General features: G+C 36.0%; 1 long non-coding RNA gene across 1 annotated transcript; it reads left to right on the top strand.

Moving 5' to 3' along the window:
* Window positions 1–1,049: 1,049 nt before the first annotated feature.
* LOC306642797 lies at window positions 1,050–19,716 on the top strand. Its single transcript, XR_013758691.1, has 3 exons — window positions 1,050–1,215; window positions 18,448–18,636; window positions 19,323–19,716. It is a non-coding gene; the product is annotated as an uncharacterized lncRNA (long non-coding RNA).
* Window positions 19,717–20,383: the final 667 nt, after the last annotated feature.

The following is a 20,383-nucleotide window of genomic DNA, read 5'->3' as shown; positions in this document are numbered from 1 at the left end:
ATTTTAAAGGATAAGAATGTTTTTTTCAGTAATGACCACTGGGGATGGCAGGCTGTCTGGATGAGCAGAAAGGGAGCAAAAGGAGCATTTCACCTACTATTGAACTTTTCTGTTTAACTGGTTGACTTAATAAACATCCAGATAAATGCTACACATTGTAGCTTGTTGAGTAATATCTTTGTTCATCCTTCTCCCCTTATTATTTATTTATTGATGCCAGGGATTGACCTTAGCAGTGCTTAACCACTAAGCCACACCTACAGTACACGTTATTTTTTGAGACTTATCTTCCTAATTTGCTCAGGGCCTTACTAAGTTTCTATCACTCACTTTTTTTCTTATTAATATTTTAAAGGAAAAATACTGGGTGTTATCCTTACCATTCTTTTAAAACTACTGATCCTGTTCTGAACTCCTTCTGGGGATCTGTCTCAACTTTTGGACACAGAGAGGTGCAACAGAAGCTTCCTAATAGTAATAGCATTAACAGTATTGACAACTAACATTTATTGGCACAAGCTGGCTCTAGGGTATGGATAAACAGCCATTTGTCATGGATACAAAGTTCTTGGGTTAAGTCTGACTTTGAAATTGCAATTAATAGAAAAAAAAATTGCAATCTTCCTGCCTCAGCCTTCTATGCTGAGCTACTGAGATTACACATGTTTTCTAAATTTATTTTAAATAAGTTATATAAATACAAACTGTGAATAATTTACAGTATATATGTGATTTTGAGATGTGTATACATCATACATATACATACATGTAATCTTCTGAAATGACTCTTTCTGGAAGAATCTCTTTTCCGTTAGCAGAGCCTGAGCCAAGAGTACCACTGGGAAACTTTTCCACCCCCTACCTTTGCCATGACCACATGTCTTTTAGGAAATCTTTGTGGATTGAGGATTTTTCTGTTCATGCAGACATGGCCACTGAGAAATCAAGGACTTTTCTTGTCTGGCCTGTAGTTTGATGGAAGTTTGGTGCTTGATGGTCAACAATGGAGCTTAGAGTGTCTTCAAAGATATTGTGCTTTATTTTCTCAGGTCTGTATTGGCAACAGAGGACTGTAAAGTATATTACTCTCTTTACAAATAATGAGATTGTTGACTCTGACAACTTGAAAAAAGAAAAAAATCACAGCATTCAAGATAGAACAGGACTTGAAGGAGCTACTTCATGGAAACCCAAAGATATATTGAACATTCAATAGTAAGTTATGTGTGTGTGTGTGTGTATGTATGTGCACAACTGAGTCTGAGAGAGAGAAGCAAACCAAAATTTCACCACACCCAAATAAAATGACATGAGACTTAAATACTGTAGGTTTCAATTATGCATTTAGCAACATCAGATTAAGGTGGCCACAAAAGTCTTCCATGGTGAAAATGAGCTGCTTGAAACTAACTCATACCTTCAGCAGATATCAGCTACATACCTCCTTGTGCATTCAGTTTTGTTGATTTAAGGGGGAATGAGGAGAGTAGAGTTCAGCCTTCATGTGAGATTACAGTCATAGACACCATAAAGGGCAGAAAATTTGGTGTTCTGGATAAACATGATATGGCAAGCCAGATCACCTTTCTTCCTGGAACCTTTCTCCTTTGACTACATTTCTGCCCGTCCAGCAAACCAGTCATCCTCTGAGCATGCAGCTCTCTTGAGGCTGCATTCTTCTAAGTTGTCTTTGCCTGTCCAGTGCTGTAATGGGGTCCTCAATGATTTTTCTCATGGGTCTGTCATTTCTGGTCTGAGACTCTCCATCTGCATTCTTCCTCATCATCTGCATTTCACTCTGTCATCTCCAATCATTTTCTTCTTTGGGGACCTTGTGTTTTGAATGATAGTAGCCATGGTGCTTAGGCTGTGTATTCAGGGGTTCCTAAGTTCTATCCTGAGCCCCACCACTTGAAAGTTGTACAAGCTCATTTTCTTTTCTTTCTGTGTTTTTATCAATAAGAGGAAATAGGTGATGATGGAACCTGTCTTGTGGAGGTGATGTGTTGGCAGCGTACAGTGTGGAGATGCACAGTGTGTGCAAAAGCATGACAACACTGCTTTCTGCTGTAACCATGACAGTTAAGACCACTATTTATTGAGAAGCCAGCATGCTAGCATTTGTGGTAACAGATCTGAGGCCTTGGGTTAGTGAAGAATGTGACATGTGGAAGGATGGAGCCATGTGGGCAGTGACCACCTCTACAGAGGCTTATTGTGCACTAAAGCCTGGTGAGTGGTGTCCACTAGAATTTACAGGGACCCTACATGAGGGAAGACGGGACAAGCTGAAGGTTAGAGAGGAAGGCAAAACTTACCCATGTGCAATAGCCTCCAGCAGAAGGGCCTTGTCCTACCCCCATGTACTATAAGATTTTTCTTTCCAGTTGGTCACAAAATAACCATTTTTAATTATTATTTCTATAAATCAAGGGGGAAATACCTCTATTCACAAGATCAATAGCTTCAATAGGTGTACTTTATGAGAACAGAAGTGGAATCATAATGAGTATCAGTATCAAATATCGTTACTGCCTATCACAATATAAAGACCTTTGAAAGAAGAAACACTCACTTCTTTTCAAAGCTTTTTAATTTTTTTATGTATTGTTTTAGATGTAGATGGGGGACTGGGGAGATAGCTCAGTTGGTAGAGTGCTTTCCTCTCAAGCACGAGGCCCTGGGTTCAATCCCCAGCATTGCCAAAAAAAAAAAGATGTAGATGGGCATAATACTTTATTTATGTGGTGCTGATAATTGAACACAGGCAAGCTCTTTTACCACTGAGCCACTGCCCCAGCCCTGAAACATTCACTTTTATTTGAAGGGGCTGCATTTTCTTCTTTACACCCAACCCCCATCTGCCTTGAAACACTGATCCAAAAATCAGACCACAAAGTCCGTTTATCAAAAAAATCAGACCTCCAATTCAATTAGTCCAAGCACTGAGGCAGGTAGGATGGGTAGTCACATAGCACTACTAAACTCACCCCAATGTCAAAGAGCTAGTTAGACTGTTTTAGGCTGTTGGAACATTCTGATTAATCTTTCTTGACACTAATCAATCTAGAATTCTCCTCCCTACAACTTCTGTCCATTTGTCTCATTTCTGCCCTCTGAAGGAAGAATCAATGAACTCTGTTCTTGTATACAACTTGAGAACTACGCATATCTGTGGGCCGACAAAATGTTGAAGTACATGTCAAAAGTCAACATAATCTATCATTAAATATCAAGTGCCTATGTGTCTCATAATCCTATGAAACAACCTTTACTTAAATTTGCTGTTCTCCAATCAGAACACTGCCTCTCCATTACAAAGGGGAGAAAGGCAATTTTACCAGATGTTACACTAATTACACTGTCAGACACATTGGAACCTCAGTGTCATCACACATGCTTCTCAAACATTCAATAAAACATAGTCACTTCAGTACTCATTCTTCACAGAACACCATAAATTACAAAATAACTCCAAAAATGCTATGTCTCCTGATGTCAGAAAATTGGTGCCAGCACAAAACCTTATGTATGAAAGAGACCATACTAGAAGTAATGCTTTTATATACTTGAGTACACTAGATAGATTTTCTACCTAATCAGGTAACTATAAAAAGAATAGGAAGTAATGAAAAAAAAGCATGAAAGATTTTAAAGGCAGACATAAATTTTATAATACAGTTAAAATTAAAATAACTTCTAATAACTTAAGATTTCTTTATATTATACCAGAACAAGAATTTTGTTTTTTACTTGAAGCTTCTCAGAGAAGTAAGGATATATTTTTACCAAAGCTCTCCTAAAGAACCTATAAACTTCTGAGTTGTACATACAATAATTAATGAACATGTTTTCTGCTATTAATTACAGTAATGAGTTAACTTATTTTCTCTCCAGTCTGTACCTAAATAATTATATAATTTATATTGTTAGCACATATTGATACCTGACACAATACTATCAAAGTGGCAGTATTCTGATTTGACTTGTATTAATCATCTTCCACTGGAAATACATTTTCAGTGGTCATATTTTCTGATGAAAAGTCATGTTTCCTGATATACATATTCACTCCCTAACCCTAACCCTAACACAACTCCAAATCTAATTCTAACTTGAAATTTGGTCCTATACCTAATCTTCAACTTACATAAATGCATATATTGAAATAAGAATAGTTATGAGTGTTTTGATTTATACCTTCAATTACCAAAGATATATTTGCATATATATAATTATATATTCACATATATATTTATACATGCATTCCCAAAGCTAAAAACATATCTATTTATTTCTCAAATTAAACGATCCTTATTTCAAAACATATATACATTTTTATACTTATTTTCAAATGGGAATGTTTATGAATATTCATAATGTATTATATATGTATATATATTCAATCCCTAACCATATGATGAAAACAATAAAAAATGTAATACTGGGCTGGGGAGATATTTCAGTTGGTAGAGTGCTTGATTTCAGTTGGTAGAGTGTTTGTCTTGCAAGCATAAGGCCCTACACCAATCCCCAGCACCGCAAAAAAAACATTATTTTGGTTCATGTGTGTATTAATTTTTTTTTGCATATATGATGTTATGCCTTCAATTATATCCATGTAGCCTCAACTGAAAACGGTGTGTATGATTCTTATGACTGTTCATGTTTCCTCATATACTAATCATTCCCTAACTCTAATCCTACACCAACTCAACAATTAATATTAATCTTTTTATTCCTATAATTAAAACTAATTTTACATATGTATTTTGATATATATTCAAATATCAATAGTATATTTGCAAATGTGTTATTCTATATTCATATGATATGTTCATGCATCCCATAATAAAAAATGTGTGAATGCATGGCTCATCTTATTCTCTTTCCTTTTTCATAACATATGTTTATATGGGTATTGTTTCTATTTTTACTCAAACTTTCTCATGACTATTCCTATTTTCTGATATGCATATTCATTCTCTAAACCTAATTTTTAACCCAACTTAAAATTTAATGCTACACTGAACATTATCCCTATAGCAAAACCTAATTTTACAAATGGCATATATAGTCATATGTTCATTTATCTGAATTTTAACATATACTCAAGTTTTCATGGTACATTTGCATATATATGTATATATTTATTAATATGATACATCCATGAATCCACAAAGAAAGTAAAACTATGTTAATATGACTCACAATATACCCTTCCCTGTTCCAGAATCTATATATTTTTGTAAGTTTTATTCTGGAGATTAGTACTCTATCTAAAGTGTGTGTGGAAAACATTTTCTCCCACTCTGTAGGCTTTCTTGAAATTGTTGACTGTTTCCTTTGCTGAGAAAAAAAAAATTTAGTTTGAATCTATCCCAATTATTAATTCCTGCTTTTATTTCTTATGCTTTGGGAGTCGTGTTAAGGAAGTCTAGTCCTAAACTGACATGATGAAGATTTGGACCTACTTTTTCTTCTAGTAGGTGTAGGGTCTCTGGTCTAATTCCTAGGTGTTTGATTCATTTTGAATTGAGTTTTGTGCAGGATGAGAGAGAGATGGATTTAGTCTTATTTTGCTGCATATGGATTTCCAGTTTTCCCAGCAGGATTTGTTGAAGAGGCTTTTTTTTTCTCCACTGTATGTTTTTGGCACTTTTATCTAGTATGAGATAACTGTATTTATGTGGGTTTGTCTCTGTGTCCTCTATTTTGAACCATTGGTCTACCTATCTATTTTTTCACCAATGCCATTTTTGTTACTATTGCTCTGTACTATAGTTGAAGGTTTGGTATTTTGATACCACCTGCTTTGTACTTCCTGTTAAGGATTGCTGTAGCTATTCTGGGTCTCTTTTTCTTCCAAATAAATTCATGATGCTTTCTCTATTTCTCTGAGGTACATTACTGGGATTTTAATTGGAATGGCATTGAATTTGTATAGCACTTTTGGTAGTATGGCCATTTTGACAATATTAATTCTGCCTATCCAAGAACATGGGAGATCTTTCCACCTTCTAAGATTTTCTTTAACTTCTTTCTTTAGTGTTCTGTAGTTCTCATTGTAGAGGTCATTCGCCTTTTTTGTTAGATTGATTCCCAAGTATTTGATTTTTTTGAATCTATTGTAAATTGGGCAGCTTTCCTAATTTCTCTGTCAGAGGATTCATCACTTATGAATAAAATTCATTAGATTTGATATTATATGAGTGTTGATATTATATCCTGCTACTTTACTGAATTGATATAGGATATCTAGAAGTTTTCTGGTGGAATTTTTGGGCTCTAAATATAGAATCATGTCATTGGTGAATGGTGATAGTTTGAGTTCTTCTTTTTCTCTTCATATCCCTTTAATTTATATTCTCTGTATAATTTTTCTGGCTGGAGTTTCAAGAACAGTGTTGAATAGAAGTTTTGAAAGGGAATATCCCTTCCTTCTTCCAGTTTTAAGGGGTAATGCTTTCAGTTTTTCTCCATAACCAGGCATACTACAGTTGAAAAAAAGTATATATATATATATCTATATAGTCATATATATATATATATATATATATGACTCTCAGTATACACTTCAATGTTCAGAACATGTAAGTTTATATATTGTTTTATATATATTTTCACCTGTACATTTTTATGAATATTTATTTTACTCTATGTACATATTTATTCCCTGTACAACAAAAATTTTAACACTAACCATTTTTGTTTGTTTGCTTTTTTCACACTGTGGATCAAACTCAGGGGCACTCAACCACCGAGCCATATCCTCAGAGTTATTTTACATTTTATTTAGAGACAGAGTCTCACTGAGTTGCTTAGTGCATCATTGTTGCTCAATCTGGCTTTAATTTCTTGATGATCCTGCCTCTACCTCTCAAGCTGCTGGGATTACAGATGTGTGCCACTTAACATATCTTGAAAAGTTGACACTCACTGTAATGTTAGCACTATAAGTAAACTTAATTTTACATAGAAGTGTGTATGCTAATGTGAGTGTTTACAGGTATTTTGACTTAAATGTCAAATTATTGATGCCATATTTGCATATACATTCTTACATATTCAGTTTTATGTTATATTCATGTAGCCCCAACTTAAAAATGTACATTATCATTATTCAAACAATTTGAAATTGTTATACTTCATGTTTTTCAGCACTTTTGCTTTGTGCTAATTCATCCAAATTCAAATCAGACTGTTCTCACTGACAACAGAGTGGGAGCATACAGGTTGGAGATGCTTGCTGAAACGCTCCTGTTAAGCACTTAATAAGAGTTTTTGGTCAGCACATTTCAAAAATCATTTCAGGAACAATTTCTCAATGTCTACTTGAAATCCATTGGTGAAACTTTTTCAGAAAACACAATTTAACAGAATAACCAGTTGCCAATATAAAAAATGCTTTGAAATGAAACTATTGCTTCTGCTGCTTGAAAGCATGTTTGTTTTGTGAAAATTTATCCAAATTCAAAGCACAATGTTCCCATTCCAACCAGAGTGAGGGCATACAGGTTGCAGCTGCTTGCTGAAACTACACTCTTAAGCACACCTATGGTGTTCCAGCAGTCAAAATATAGTGTAGGTGAAATATTCAAGTGGGGCTAATAAGAGTTGTTTTGCTTCTATTACAACCAACTTCTTGGAGCAGAGTAAAACTTTGAAGAGGATCAGTTTCTCAAGTCTCAAAGAAATCTATTGGTGAAACACTTTCAGAAAACTCAGTTTAACAGCATGTATATTCTACCAATGCTACAAATGCTTTGAAATAAAACCATTTTTTCTGGTGTTTGAAAGTGCTCTTGCTTTGACCTACCACATTCACATTTATACCACTATTTTCTCAATGCAAACAAAGTAAGTACACACAGAATGAAGCTTCTTACTGAAACTTCTCTTCTTAGACACTTCTAATCTGTAGTGAAACAATGCATTCTAGGATATTTCAGGAGAAATGTAGGAACAAAGGTAACAAGATATCCCTTGTACCCAGGAGCATTGTCTTCTGAGACCATGATGGCACTACACAGAACATCAATTGCCCACTTTATTAAAATCCACTTGTGAAACTTTTCTGAACTGTCACTTCATATGCAGTTGCTGTTTCAAATTAAGTGCCTTCTTCAATGTTACAAACAACTTGAAATTGTTATACATTGTGTTTTTGCATGCTTTTCCTTTGTGTTATTCATCCAAATTCAAACCACACTGTTCTCACTGACAACAGAGTGGGACCATACAGGTCGGAGCTGCTTGCTGAAACTGCTCCTGTTAAGCACTTATGAAGTGTTTTTGGCCAGTAGATTCAAAAATCACTTCAAGTCCAAAATACACACTGGGCTCACAAGAGAGCTCTTGCTTCTATTAGGATCAATTTCTTAGAGCAGAGTGCACCTTTGCGAAGGAATAATTTCTCAAAGTCTCATTGAAATCCACTGGTGAAACATTTTTAAAAAACACAATTTAACAGCAAATACCAGTGGCAATGGAACAAATGCTATGATCCATTGCTATTAATCCATTGCTTTTGATGCTTGAAAGTGCTCTCCCTTAGTGCTACCTCATCCAAATTCAAACCAGAGCAGTGTTCTCATCCAGATCAGAGTGAGGGCTCACAGGTTGAAGCTCCTTCCTGAAACTTCTCCTGTTTGGAAACACTGTGCTGTTTTCAAACAGCACAAAGCATGTTTCAAACCCAATGTAAGAACAGAGGTAGCAAGTGGTTCCTTGCACCTGGGAGCACCATTTTCAGGGAATGTGGTGGGACTGCAGAGAACATCAATTTCTCAGGGATTCATTGAAATCCATTTGTGACACTTTTTCAAAAAACTCATTTCAAGTGTCATTCCCCTTCAAATTAACTGCTGTTTCAATGTTACAAGCTCTTTGAATTGAAAGCAGGAAACCTTGTGTTTAAAAGCACATTTGCTTTGTGCTTATTCATCCAAATTCAATTGACAGTGTTCTGAATGAGAACAGAGTGAGAGCATACAGGTTGAAGCTGCTTCCTGAAACTACTCTGGTAAGCACACCTATGGTGTTCTCAGCTAGCTCATTCAAAAAAGATTTCTGGCAAAATATACAAATGAGACTCATAAGAGTTCTTCTGCTTCTATTAGAACCAAAATCTTGAAGCAGAGTGAAACTTAAAGAGGATCACTTTTGAAAGTGAAATCCACTGGTAAAACATTTCCAGAAAATTCAATCTAACAGCAGATACCAGAAACCAATGGTACAAATGCTTTGAAATGAAAACATTTCTTCTGGTTCTTGAAAGTGCTCTTAGATTGTGCTACCTCCTCCAATTTCAAACCACAATGTTCTCATTTCAAACACAGTGATTGCATAGTGAATAAAGCTTCTTGATGAAACTTCTGCTCTTGTACATTTCTAACCTATAATCAAAGAGCACATTCCACAATAATTCAGGCCCAATGCAGGAAAAAGTAACAAGATATCCCTTGTACCCAGGAGCAAAATTTTCTGGAACCATGGTTTGAGTTAAGAGGACAGTGGTAACCTAATATAAGCCCAAAGTTTATTGAGATCTGTCTCCGTACCAAATCCTGAGGGACACAAGTAGAAAATAATTCAATATTGTGTCCTCATCTGGACTGTTCATGACATCGTTGGCCAAGAGCTTTGTATTTCACTGGCTTACAGTAATACAAATTCCTGGCTTCTGACTTCTTCCATAAAATGTTCCAAAAAGTAATTGTGAGCCACTATATGCAAACCTGTACAACTCTAGGCCTAGCATTGCACACATAATTAAACTATAAGAAGTGATGAGCTGGGAATATAGTTCAGTTGGTAGAGTGCCTGCCTCACATGAACAAGGCCCTGGGGTTCAATCTGCAGCATCCCCCACCCCAAAAAAAAAGAAAACACAAGTAGTGACTTAATAAATATTTCTATTTGACCAGAAAGATTAATAAAAGTTACATATTGTTAAAGTCAATGCTGTTAAGTTGAAAAGGACATTACAAAAAAGGAAGGCCCAGTTTGTCTGTAATAGTAGACTGAGTTAAAAGTCTATAAAATGCAGTCAGTAGAGATATTGAAAATTAGTCTCATGACCTATTGTTTTTATAGGTAATGGCCTTATTTTTCTAAATTAACATCAGGACAGAATTTTAATACAACATTTAAAAGTCTTAAAAAATTATATCATTGATCCAGCAATTATATTTTAAGGGTTCTATGGAAAGATAACCTTTATGTATAAGGATATCGTTGTATGAATATGTTTAATAACCTTGTTTTAAAGTAGTAAAGATAGTCCAAATGTCCAACATAGAATTTTGGATAAAGGAAATGCATGAAAAAAAAAGCCTGGAATTAAAAGTATTGTTGTAAAAGCATACTAATTGTGTGCAATGCAATACAATGTTATCAGCTTTAAAATAAACAATATAATTGTGTATGTGCAAAATATGTATATCTCTGAGCTTATTTATAGAAAGCAGTTTAGAAGATTTAATAATGTTAAATTATTAATGGAGTGTTATAAAGTGAGTTGGCAGGGCGCAGGAAGCCTTTCTGCCTTAAATCCTGGATGATAATAGCAGAGGAGTCTTGGCTAAGGTGCATGGTGGGTGAGAAGGAAATAGAGGCACCCAATTTGGTTAGGATGTCCCTTTCCTGAAGCCAATTTGTCCTGTAAGGCAGCTTATTGGAGGGGTTTGTAGGGGGTTATATGGTTTTCCCTCTACCCAAACAATAGAGGATTTGGTAGCGGAAGTGGGTCCCCAAAATTCCCGCAGCACTGAGAAGATGGCTCCAGTGTCTATAAGGAAAGGGATCTGCCTGCCTGCCACCGTAAAGGTCACCCGGGGCTCCTGAGTAATGATGGTCATCAGGTGCAGAAGTCCCAGGCCCCTTCATTCATCCATTGTCAATCCCAGAAAGTTGCCCGAGGGAGGGGCCAAGGATGACCTGACACTTCTCTGAGCACCAGGGCAATCTACTGGCCAAGTCCCAGTTGGTGGCATCTTGGACAAGGACTTGGGGGCTGCCGGGGGTTGGGGCAGGCTCCTGCCCAGTGGCTCTCTTGCCTGCACTTGAGTCATGAGCTTGGAGGTCTTCTGGGAGCTTGGGCGCCTCTAGCGGTAGACAGTTGGGCAGGTCTAGCTGGCTGAAAGGCTTTGGCCAACATTTGGTATTTTAATTTTTGGTTTTTTTTCTTCCCTTCCGTTATAAACCTTGAATGCCACTGCTAGAACCTGTGGCTGTGGGGTAAGGGGCCCCCTATCCAACTGCCTGAATTTGACCTTTATGTCAGGGTAACTTTGGGAAAAGTAATAAGCTATATGTAGCTGCCATCCCTCTGGGGTTTCGGGGTCCTGGTTAGTGTACTTGACCATGGCCTCTGTAAGGCGGCTTAGAAATGCTGAGGGGTTTTCATCTCTGTCCTGTATTACTTCCTGAAGTTTATCATAGTTAATGGGTTTAATAGTAGCCTTTTGTAGACCTGCAAGGATGAAGGTTTGAAACCTATCCCGCTGTAGACACCCAGCCTCGGTATTATGGTTCCATAGGGGCTCCTTATCCGGTACCACTTCAGCCCCAATGGGGTGAGTTGGGGTCAATTGATGAATTTCATCTGCATAATTGCATGCTTATATTTAACACAAAAGCAAAGGCCTTGTAATATTTATCTCCATTGCAGTGTAACGGATGTTCAAAAATAACTCTAGAATTGGATAAAAAGAACAGATCAAAAATCTTTAACCTAGGTATGTAGGATCAAAATTATGAGCTCAAAAATACAGCATTTCCTAGAAGAAAAAGGACAATGGTTATTAATTAAAGCATGAGAAAATGAGAAGGAGAGAAAAGTTGAAAGGGAGAAAAGTATTCTGAGTTGTAGCCCAGGAGAAATTTAAAATGGACACTTTTTTTTTCCCTTGGGTTTGAAACTGGTATCCTACTGCGCCTTTCTTCATTTACATTTCAATGTAACCCTTAACTGAGATCTGAATCTGAAAGGGGCTAATAGGTTTGGAGGGCTTGAGCCTTCAGGGAGACCTGAGAAGTGAGAAAGAAAAACTTGAAAATAAGGAATAAACCAAGAGATCGTGTTCAGGTTTTTGAGGAAAGCAGAAATTAGGTTTAGCCTGAAAGAAAAGAAAAACACGAAAGGGAAAAGTCTTTTTCCATTCACTAGGTTGCCCACATATGTACTTAATTATAACTAGTATAATTATGCATATAATTATACCTAGTATAAAGCTAGAATTTAGGGTGTCATAAATAGACCATTCTGACTAAGTATCTAAAGGACAGTTAGCTCTAATTCAGGGAACAGGTGAAGGTGTTTGAGATGGTTTATCAGGGGCAAGTTTGCTGGGCTGGAAGTCCTGGATCCCATGGTGAAGACTGAGGCCCACCTAGCTAGTGATTAACGGCATCCCAAAAACCACGTGCCAGGCAAGAAGGTTAGTACAGAGGTTTGGTTGTCACCAATACCAGTGTCTAACCAGGCATTAGCTGAGAGAGTTTGAGGACCTGGCCAGGATTTCGAGCGAGATGAAAAAATATAAAAGAGCCTCAAACCCTGAGAAAGAATCTCAGCACCATAAAATCAGGAATCCACCCAGCAACTAAGACCAACTATAGGGACCAAGGAGGTACCCCCACACCTCGGCAGTCTTGAGGACACCAGATTTAATGACTGCTTCTCAGATCAACCAAGATGTGTTTAAGTGGTCAGGGGGCCTGCCTAAGGGGAACTCACCAATTTTGGAGTCCAGTGTTGCATGCAGAAAACTGGGCATCCAGGTAAATGGAAGATGAGTCTCTATCTGCACTGGGGCTACCAGATGGGAATCCACTTGCTTAGTCAGAGGAAAAACCCATCCCGGGTTTTGGAACCAGATGTTAGGGGTTGCTGGCTCAGTTGTGGCTCACCAGTAGCTCCCAGAAAAAACACTCCACAGATACGAGATCTCACACAAAAGACTTTATTTATGGGGATGGATAAGGTCTGCTCGGGGTGCAAAAAAGAATAAAGAAGAAAAGATGGCATACAGCTTCTCCCAGATATTGGAATTTCGAGGGCTGGGAGGAACCAATTGCGGTGGAGAATTCTTGCAGACTGACTGATGGACGAATAACATGTTAGGACATAACGTGGGAGGCAGGAAGATGATGGCAGCATAAGCCGGAAATTCCTGTAATGGAAGAGGCAGGCGGAGCGCAGATTGACAAGTGGTTGGGAGGTAGAAAATTCCTGTAGCGGGAAAGAAGAGCTTTATACCTTACACATTATTGTCCCAAATCAGCAAATTGTCCTGGTAAGCATGTCCAAGGTAGTCTGAACTCCATTCGATTTATCTTCCCTAAGAGCAAGATGACATGCTGGAGCAGGACTTTTCAAATGTAAATTACAGATGTCGAATGCTAACTCATCTTCCTCTACATCTGAATGCCTTCCAGTCCTCTGAATAGAAACTTCGCTCCCACTATCAGGTGTTTACAGAAACATGCATGGGGCTAGTTTCTGAAACTTTTTTCTTTTTTATCAACTAACGATTCCCCAGAACACAAAGACGTTTTGGAGGATGAATATTTCTGAATTTTAGATTTAAGTTATTAATAGCCTTTCTAAGACCAGTGATTAAATTCTCCCAAAGCCCATAAATCAACATCTCCATCCAAATAAAACTAACTTTCAATTACAATCCAAACTAAATTTCTATAGCCTCTCATTGAGCTTCCAATGCCCATGCTATTTTTCCTCTCTTCAAGGGACTTGTCCCTGAGGGACTCTGCCTGAGTAGGGAGCAGCCATTTTCTGTAGGCTTCCATTCTTCCTGCAGAGAGCAGAAACCATGCTGTTTATGGAGGGCTGGAAGCCATGGCAGAAACACACATATTTAAACTAGGAAACTCACAGAGTAATTTCTCCTTCTTAAGTTAGAAAATTTTCCCTGAATTTATAATTAGGATCTTTGATTCTCAGGATTCTAAACTTTTACACCTACCTAAGCCAAGTTAGGTCTCAGTCACACACAGAGAGATGCAGGCAGACCTGCCTGATTGAAACTGCATTATTTAAAGGGACCAGATCTCCATTTACATTTCCAGGACTGTAGGAGTTGCATTCTTTCCACTGAATTTTCACTTTGACTAAGTATTGGATATAGCTGAATAGATCTATTTTTATTTCTATCTCTGTAGAAAACAAATTCTCCAATCTTAACATCACACAATTTATTTCCATTTCCTTTCTTACTACTAAACTTATTCCCATGCATGCACTTTCCATGTAAAGGGGTCAACACCTTACCTTTTCTCTTTCTTCTAAAATCCTCTTGAACAGCCCCAGTTCAGGTTTCAAATGTGGTGTCCTCTCTGCCCATCCCATGTGAATAAGAAAAGGATGAACTGCCGGAGGAGGATGTTGGCTGTACATCACTCAATTACCCAGAAAATTTATCTACTCAATAAATACGCAAGAGCCAATACTCTTTTTAAATGAGAAGGGTCATGACAAGTCTGACCATACCAGCTCTTGCCTCTTACAACAACTCGTCCAACAAACATTTATTTATAATATACAGGTCAAGGAGTCAAGGACAGGGAGGAGATTCTTCTGTGATAGATAGCATAGGGTGGAGTTAGGGGTGCCACTCTCTTAAGGGGAAATATACTTGAAGGAGACAGGGAACCACTCCCATGCAGCACCACATACTTCCTGGCAGTTCCTAGAAGCCGGGCATCTGTGTCCCATGGCTCCACCTAGTCTGATTCTGCTAAATAAGCATGGCTTCCCAGGCTTTCCCACTGAATACACCCAATAATCTTTTGATATTTTTCAGTCTTTTGTGACTTAACCTTGTCAATTATGCTCACTGTGACTCCACTGTACTGAAGGAAGGCCTCTACTCTTTGTTAAAGAAGCATTGGAATACCTTATTTCTGCAAGCAAGACACTTCTAAAAGAGTGAAATCAATAATCATGGATATCTGTATATGCACAAATACATACTTTACACATATCTGTATATTTGATAATTTCTGGATCCTATTAAAATGGCTTTTGATGAATGATCACTTTATAGTCATTTATCAATTATAAAGTGGGAACAGTGGATAATATAAAACCACCAGCTTGCCATATATGTGAAATGAGTACCAATGAAACACATTTGGAATGGAATTGACCTGAGAATGTAGTGGGGAGCACAGTGCACTTTCCCAGAACAGATCTGGAAGTCTCAACTGCTAAGGTTGGGTTCTCCAAGTGATAGTATTCCTGTCTTTATACTGGAAAATAAAGATGCACTTTAATTTTATCAGAAAGATTGTTAAGAGACCTGGTTTAGAATATTGTGAAATGCTGCAGAATTCATCTATGCTGAATGCATTGTATTTTTTCAGGGAAGAATTTCAGACAACTTATATTTTCTGTATTTTTTTTTTTTTTTTTTTTAGATTTTCATTGAGTGATGGAGAAAATGAATGAAAAATAATAATTTTCTATGTTGATTTTTACCTGTTTCTGAGCCTCAATCTGCAAGGTAGCACGTGGACTGAAACTCTAGCCTATGTGATCTGTATTCTTGGTTTAACCCCTCTTTTTCATGTTTTCCGATGCACAGTGAGGATTACATGTATTTGCAAATTTGTAATGAACAGTCTTGCTTAAGGAGCACACCTTTCTTTTCTGAGGCTATTAAAAAAACTGCCAAGAACCAATGTCATTGTTGAAGTCATCTTTTTGGAGTTCTAAAAAATCACAAAACATTCCTCCATCATTAAATTTGCATTTTATAATTTTGCCATGTGTGTTGCACCAAGCACATTTTGTTCTAAGACATCCTTCAGTTCAGAAATGGAAGTTCAATTTACAGAAAAGGTAATGATGTTTTTCATTTTCATAACTTGAGAAATGGAATATTTTTGACACTGCAAATAATGGTATTCTGGAAGATAATGTTTTAGATCACTGTAGTGTAAAATTATACTGAATTTTGAGTCATAACTTTGAGTTTACTAAATATGATGTGTTCTGTCCTATTTGGTAGAATATATGAAAAGGATGTGAACAGAAAAGTGTCATTAGTTGTTTCAAAACTTTTTTTTTTCCTTTGAGGACACTAACCAGTGTGACTGCCTCAAACCAAGGAGTGATATAAAGTAATTGTTTAAAATAAATCCTAAGAAATTTGGAGTCAGATAAGACAAAGTTGAATTCCCAGACCTATTTCAGCCTCTATCCAGATGTACAGGATTTGCATTTAAAAATTGGAGGTGGAAATGATAGTTATTACTTGAATGCACACTCCCACAACACCTGTAAATAAGGGGTTAAGAATATAATTCCCTTTGTGTGCAACATTTCTCATGTCTCTTGGCCTCAGTAAGTCAAGAGAACCAGAAGGTACCAGTATATTTCATGCAGGCACATATCTTCCTAATAAACACTTTTCACGGCCCAAAATTACTTCCCATTATTGAAATGTAATGGAAGTTAATATATGTATAGACTAGTCAGGACAAACACATTTTCTTTCTTGATGTGTCTTCATAGTACACACACAGGACAGTCTTCTCAAATTTATGACACAGTGCACAATGGGGTTCTGCACAGTCATAAAGAAGCATGGAATTTCCTTTTTAGTTTGTAAATGAGTGGAGGTGGAGAACACCATGCAAAGTTAAATAAGCCTGGCTCAAGATAGAGGTTAAATGTTCTTTCATATTTTGCTGTTGGAAAGGAAAGAAAAAAATGGTGGTGACCTTCATGAAATTATTAGGGAGATCAATAGAGTAGAGAAAAGGTGTAGAAAGGAACAGAGCATGGGATGAAATGAGGCAGTACTAGGGAATGAAACCTAAAAAATAATGCTGTGTTCACGTATGAATGAGATAAATCTTGCTTATATTTATATAACAAAATTCTTGACAGATAATTTTATTCATTGTACTGAACAGAAACATTTCACTTAAAATTAGTGACTATTAGAGCTCTTGAAATGATGACAAAATAATGATTACAGTGTGTTAGTAATTTAAAATGCTTACTATCTTCTGGGCATTGTGTAAAGCATGTCATATCCATAATCTCATATTATTATCTCTTTGCTGGCAGTGTCAATCTTGAATAATACAGAATGTTTATAATGATCTGTGTAATTTAAAGACAAATGTTTCTATGAAATATTGCAGTATATTCTAAAGCTAAGTTGTAGAATATAGAAAGTTATACATAGAGCATAGTGCAATATTGATGAAATTTCATGATTTTCTTTGATCACATTTTTTAAAAAATGAATAAATGACTGAGTTATGTCATTAAAATAAAACATTAATCTACTAATAAAACATTAATATGAAGTATATGTGTAAAAGTAGGTAGATAGTAACTACTTACAGAAGTTTCAAACTTCATTACAAGTTCTTATTGAATACCCTGGGAAATGTCTTAGCTACCTTGATAAAAAAATTTTGTGTACTGCTGTTCCAAATGCTTTATTTTTCAACCCTAAAACGTACTGTAATATGTAAATATTTGGAACATTTGTATTACATGCCTGCACCATGTGGAATGGAAGAGTAAGCATTCATGAAGTGACATTCAGGTTTAAGACTAGAAGATAAATAGAAGATAATTGAATCTGTATACCTAAAAATTGCCAGGATTAAAATACAAAATGACTGTAAAAGAGGATGCAATTTCTTGAAGAATAAGAGAACAAAAGTCACACCATAGGAAAATCTCCAGGGCTTAGCATTTCTAGTCTGTAAATTAATTTTTGCACCTATTTCTGTGTTTTCAATCCTCTTCATTCTTCCTTCTGATAATTGCCTGTGGACATAAACTTCAGAGAGGGAGGCATAAATCAAGCATACCAGTCCCAGTGCTCTTGAGTCACTCTTTTTACATAATTAGTAAAACCATAAGATATCTTTTTCATATGGACATGCTAGATAATAGTAAGAGTTATGCAGCATATATACAGGGCTTCTCCCTAATGTATAAATGATATTAGCTGCTAAGTTCTATGTATTTTCTCTTTACAATTCATTTTTATAGGTAGGGTAAATTATTTAAATTATAAGTTGAGTTCAGCAGAGAACAAGGATTTCAAAAAGTTAAAAGAATATTTTTGGCATTGTGTAAAATTAGAATAGCTTTAAGTGTTTCAGATGAAAACTAGAGTCAACTATAATGCTAATTAATGTGCAAAATAATTCCTAAAAAACCAGATTCTTAAATATTTCTTTATCTTCTCCACTTTCCCAACTCCCCACAAAAATATGCTTTATGTAATTGTCTCCAACTGTACAAGTGAACCTGGGGGTAACTCAGGCATGAAAATATTCTTTACAGCAAAAGTCCCAAGGGAAAACTGAAGTCCATTTTATCTTGTAGCAAAAATGGTCATGAAAATTTGCAGCCTGATGTCTATGTATAGTTTTTACTCTTTATAGGGCCTGGATATCCCCAGGGGAGGGAAATGAGCCATCTTCAAGGCACTGCACTCTTCACACAGTGATGAAAGGACAGTGCTATGACTTCCAACTTGCTACACCATTTTCTCATGGAACATATTTCTCAAAATATGCAGCACAACTTCATCCTGAAACCAAACCACCTTGCTGTGATCCAGAAAACAAATGGTTAGTTTGCTTTTCCGCTTTCAGGAAACTTTCTTTCAGAAAAAATTTTCATTTCATGAGCATATATTTCATACCATCAGAAAGATCTAAAGTTCCAGGCAGATGAAGTATTTTTTTCTTTCAAAGTTTTCAGTAAGATTTTTTTTTAAATTATAGAGTTTTAGTAGAATGTTTTACACATCAGCAATAGGCATGACTTCTCTATAACCAGCAGCAATTAGAAATACAGTAGCAGTACTCTTACTTCTTGCTTCAACTCCTATCCCCTTTTACATCTTGTGTAGAGCAGGTCAAAGACACAGGCAGTGCTGTAGGTGCTTCAGTGCTGTCCTGTTTCCTAATACACTCCACTGTGTATTCCCTCACATGGATCCATGGGATAAAGGTGGTTAGCTCTGGGTTTCAGAAGGTTGTGATTGCCTGCCTGGATACTGATGCTGATTAGTGTGTGAGAACTAACATAATTTCTACAGATGTCTCTCCTGATATAAATGTGCAAAATTGTTCTCTCTTACCCTATAATGTAGTTTCTAGTGTATTAATATAGATGTTCAATGTAAGGTCACCATAATTTACTGTAACCCATGATTGAGTTTTAATCTTTGAGCACAAAAGGAAGATGATAAAAGAAAAAAAATGCAGAAACATGAGTGTTAAAGCTGAATTTCTATATCTGTCTTTGTCAGTCTGAACCAACTGTGGGATCCTGTGAAGAATGGTATTGCCTTTTACAAATGAGTAAACTTGGGCCTAGCAGTGAAGAAGAAGGAGAATGCATAAATCTTCAGAGGTGATGGAGGACACTTCCCTTACGTATATCAATGACTGATATCATCTGAATGCCAAAGGAAATTAAAAAATGCATGTGATTGCAAAATGATTCTTGTAACATTAATGGAAATGTATCTCATACTCTATTTAAATCCACTGCATAGTAATCTTACTTTATGGTAAAATTTGATGTACATATCCAAAGGGAGAAAACTATCAAATTATTGACACTGATTTTTATTAATGTTTTCCATGATTTTAAGTCTTAGTATCAAAAAATCTTCCTTTAAATAAACCTTCCACAATGCATGCATAATTGTGATACTCATATCTTTATTTTCACAGCAAAATATCATTTTTTCTGAAACAAATGCAATATTGGCAATTTACTAAAGTAAATTTGATACAGTCTTCTAATTTTATTGGGAAAAGGGTTTTAACTGCCCTCTCTCCTCTATTTTCAGCCATATTTTATTGAAAAATTCAGTGAAAATCATGGACCTTTTCTCATTAAGTTCTTCTTTGTAGAACCCCAGATTCCTTTAAATATAAAATACTGACCTCTCACATTCTTTCCATTTTCTAATTTCCTCCAGTCTTTTTTCGCTGCTCCACATTCAACTTGAATTTTATGTTTATCAAGATAAGCTCCCACTTACAGATGAATTCTGGTTACTTTTAAAAATTTTTATTAGCACATTAAAATTACAAATACAAATAAAAATAAGATTTATTTTGACATAATTATAGAAGAACCGAATATAACTTTCTCCAATTCAATCCCTGGTTTTCCTCCATTAAATTTTCTCCTTGTTTTCTTATTGGCTTTTATCTATTCTCTTGGTCTTTCTTGAATTTATTGATACAAGCCATTTATTATTTTATCATTATTTACTTATTCATTAATTTATTGTTTTTCTGGTTATGGTAGTAAAATCTACTTTGATATAATTGTACAAGCATGGGATATATTCTA

This window comes from Sciurus vulgaris (assembly GCF_902686455.1).
Source record: "Sciurus vulgaris genome assembly, chromosome: 13".
Classification (NCBI taxonomy): Eukaryota; Metazoa; Chordata; class Mammalia; order Rodentia; family Sciuridae; genus Sciurus; species Sciurus vulgaris.
The sequence above is the reverse complement of the archived record's forward strand: the minus strand, read 5'-3'. Positions and strand labels throughout refer to the sequence as shown.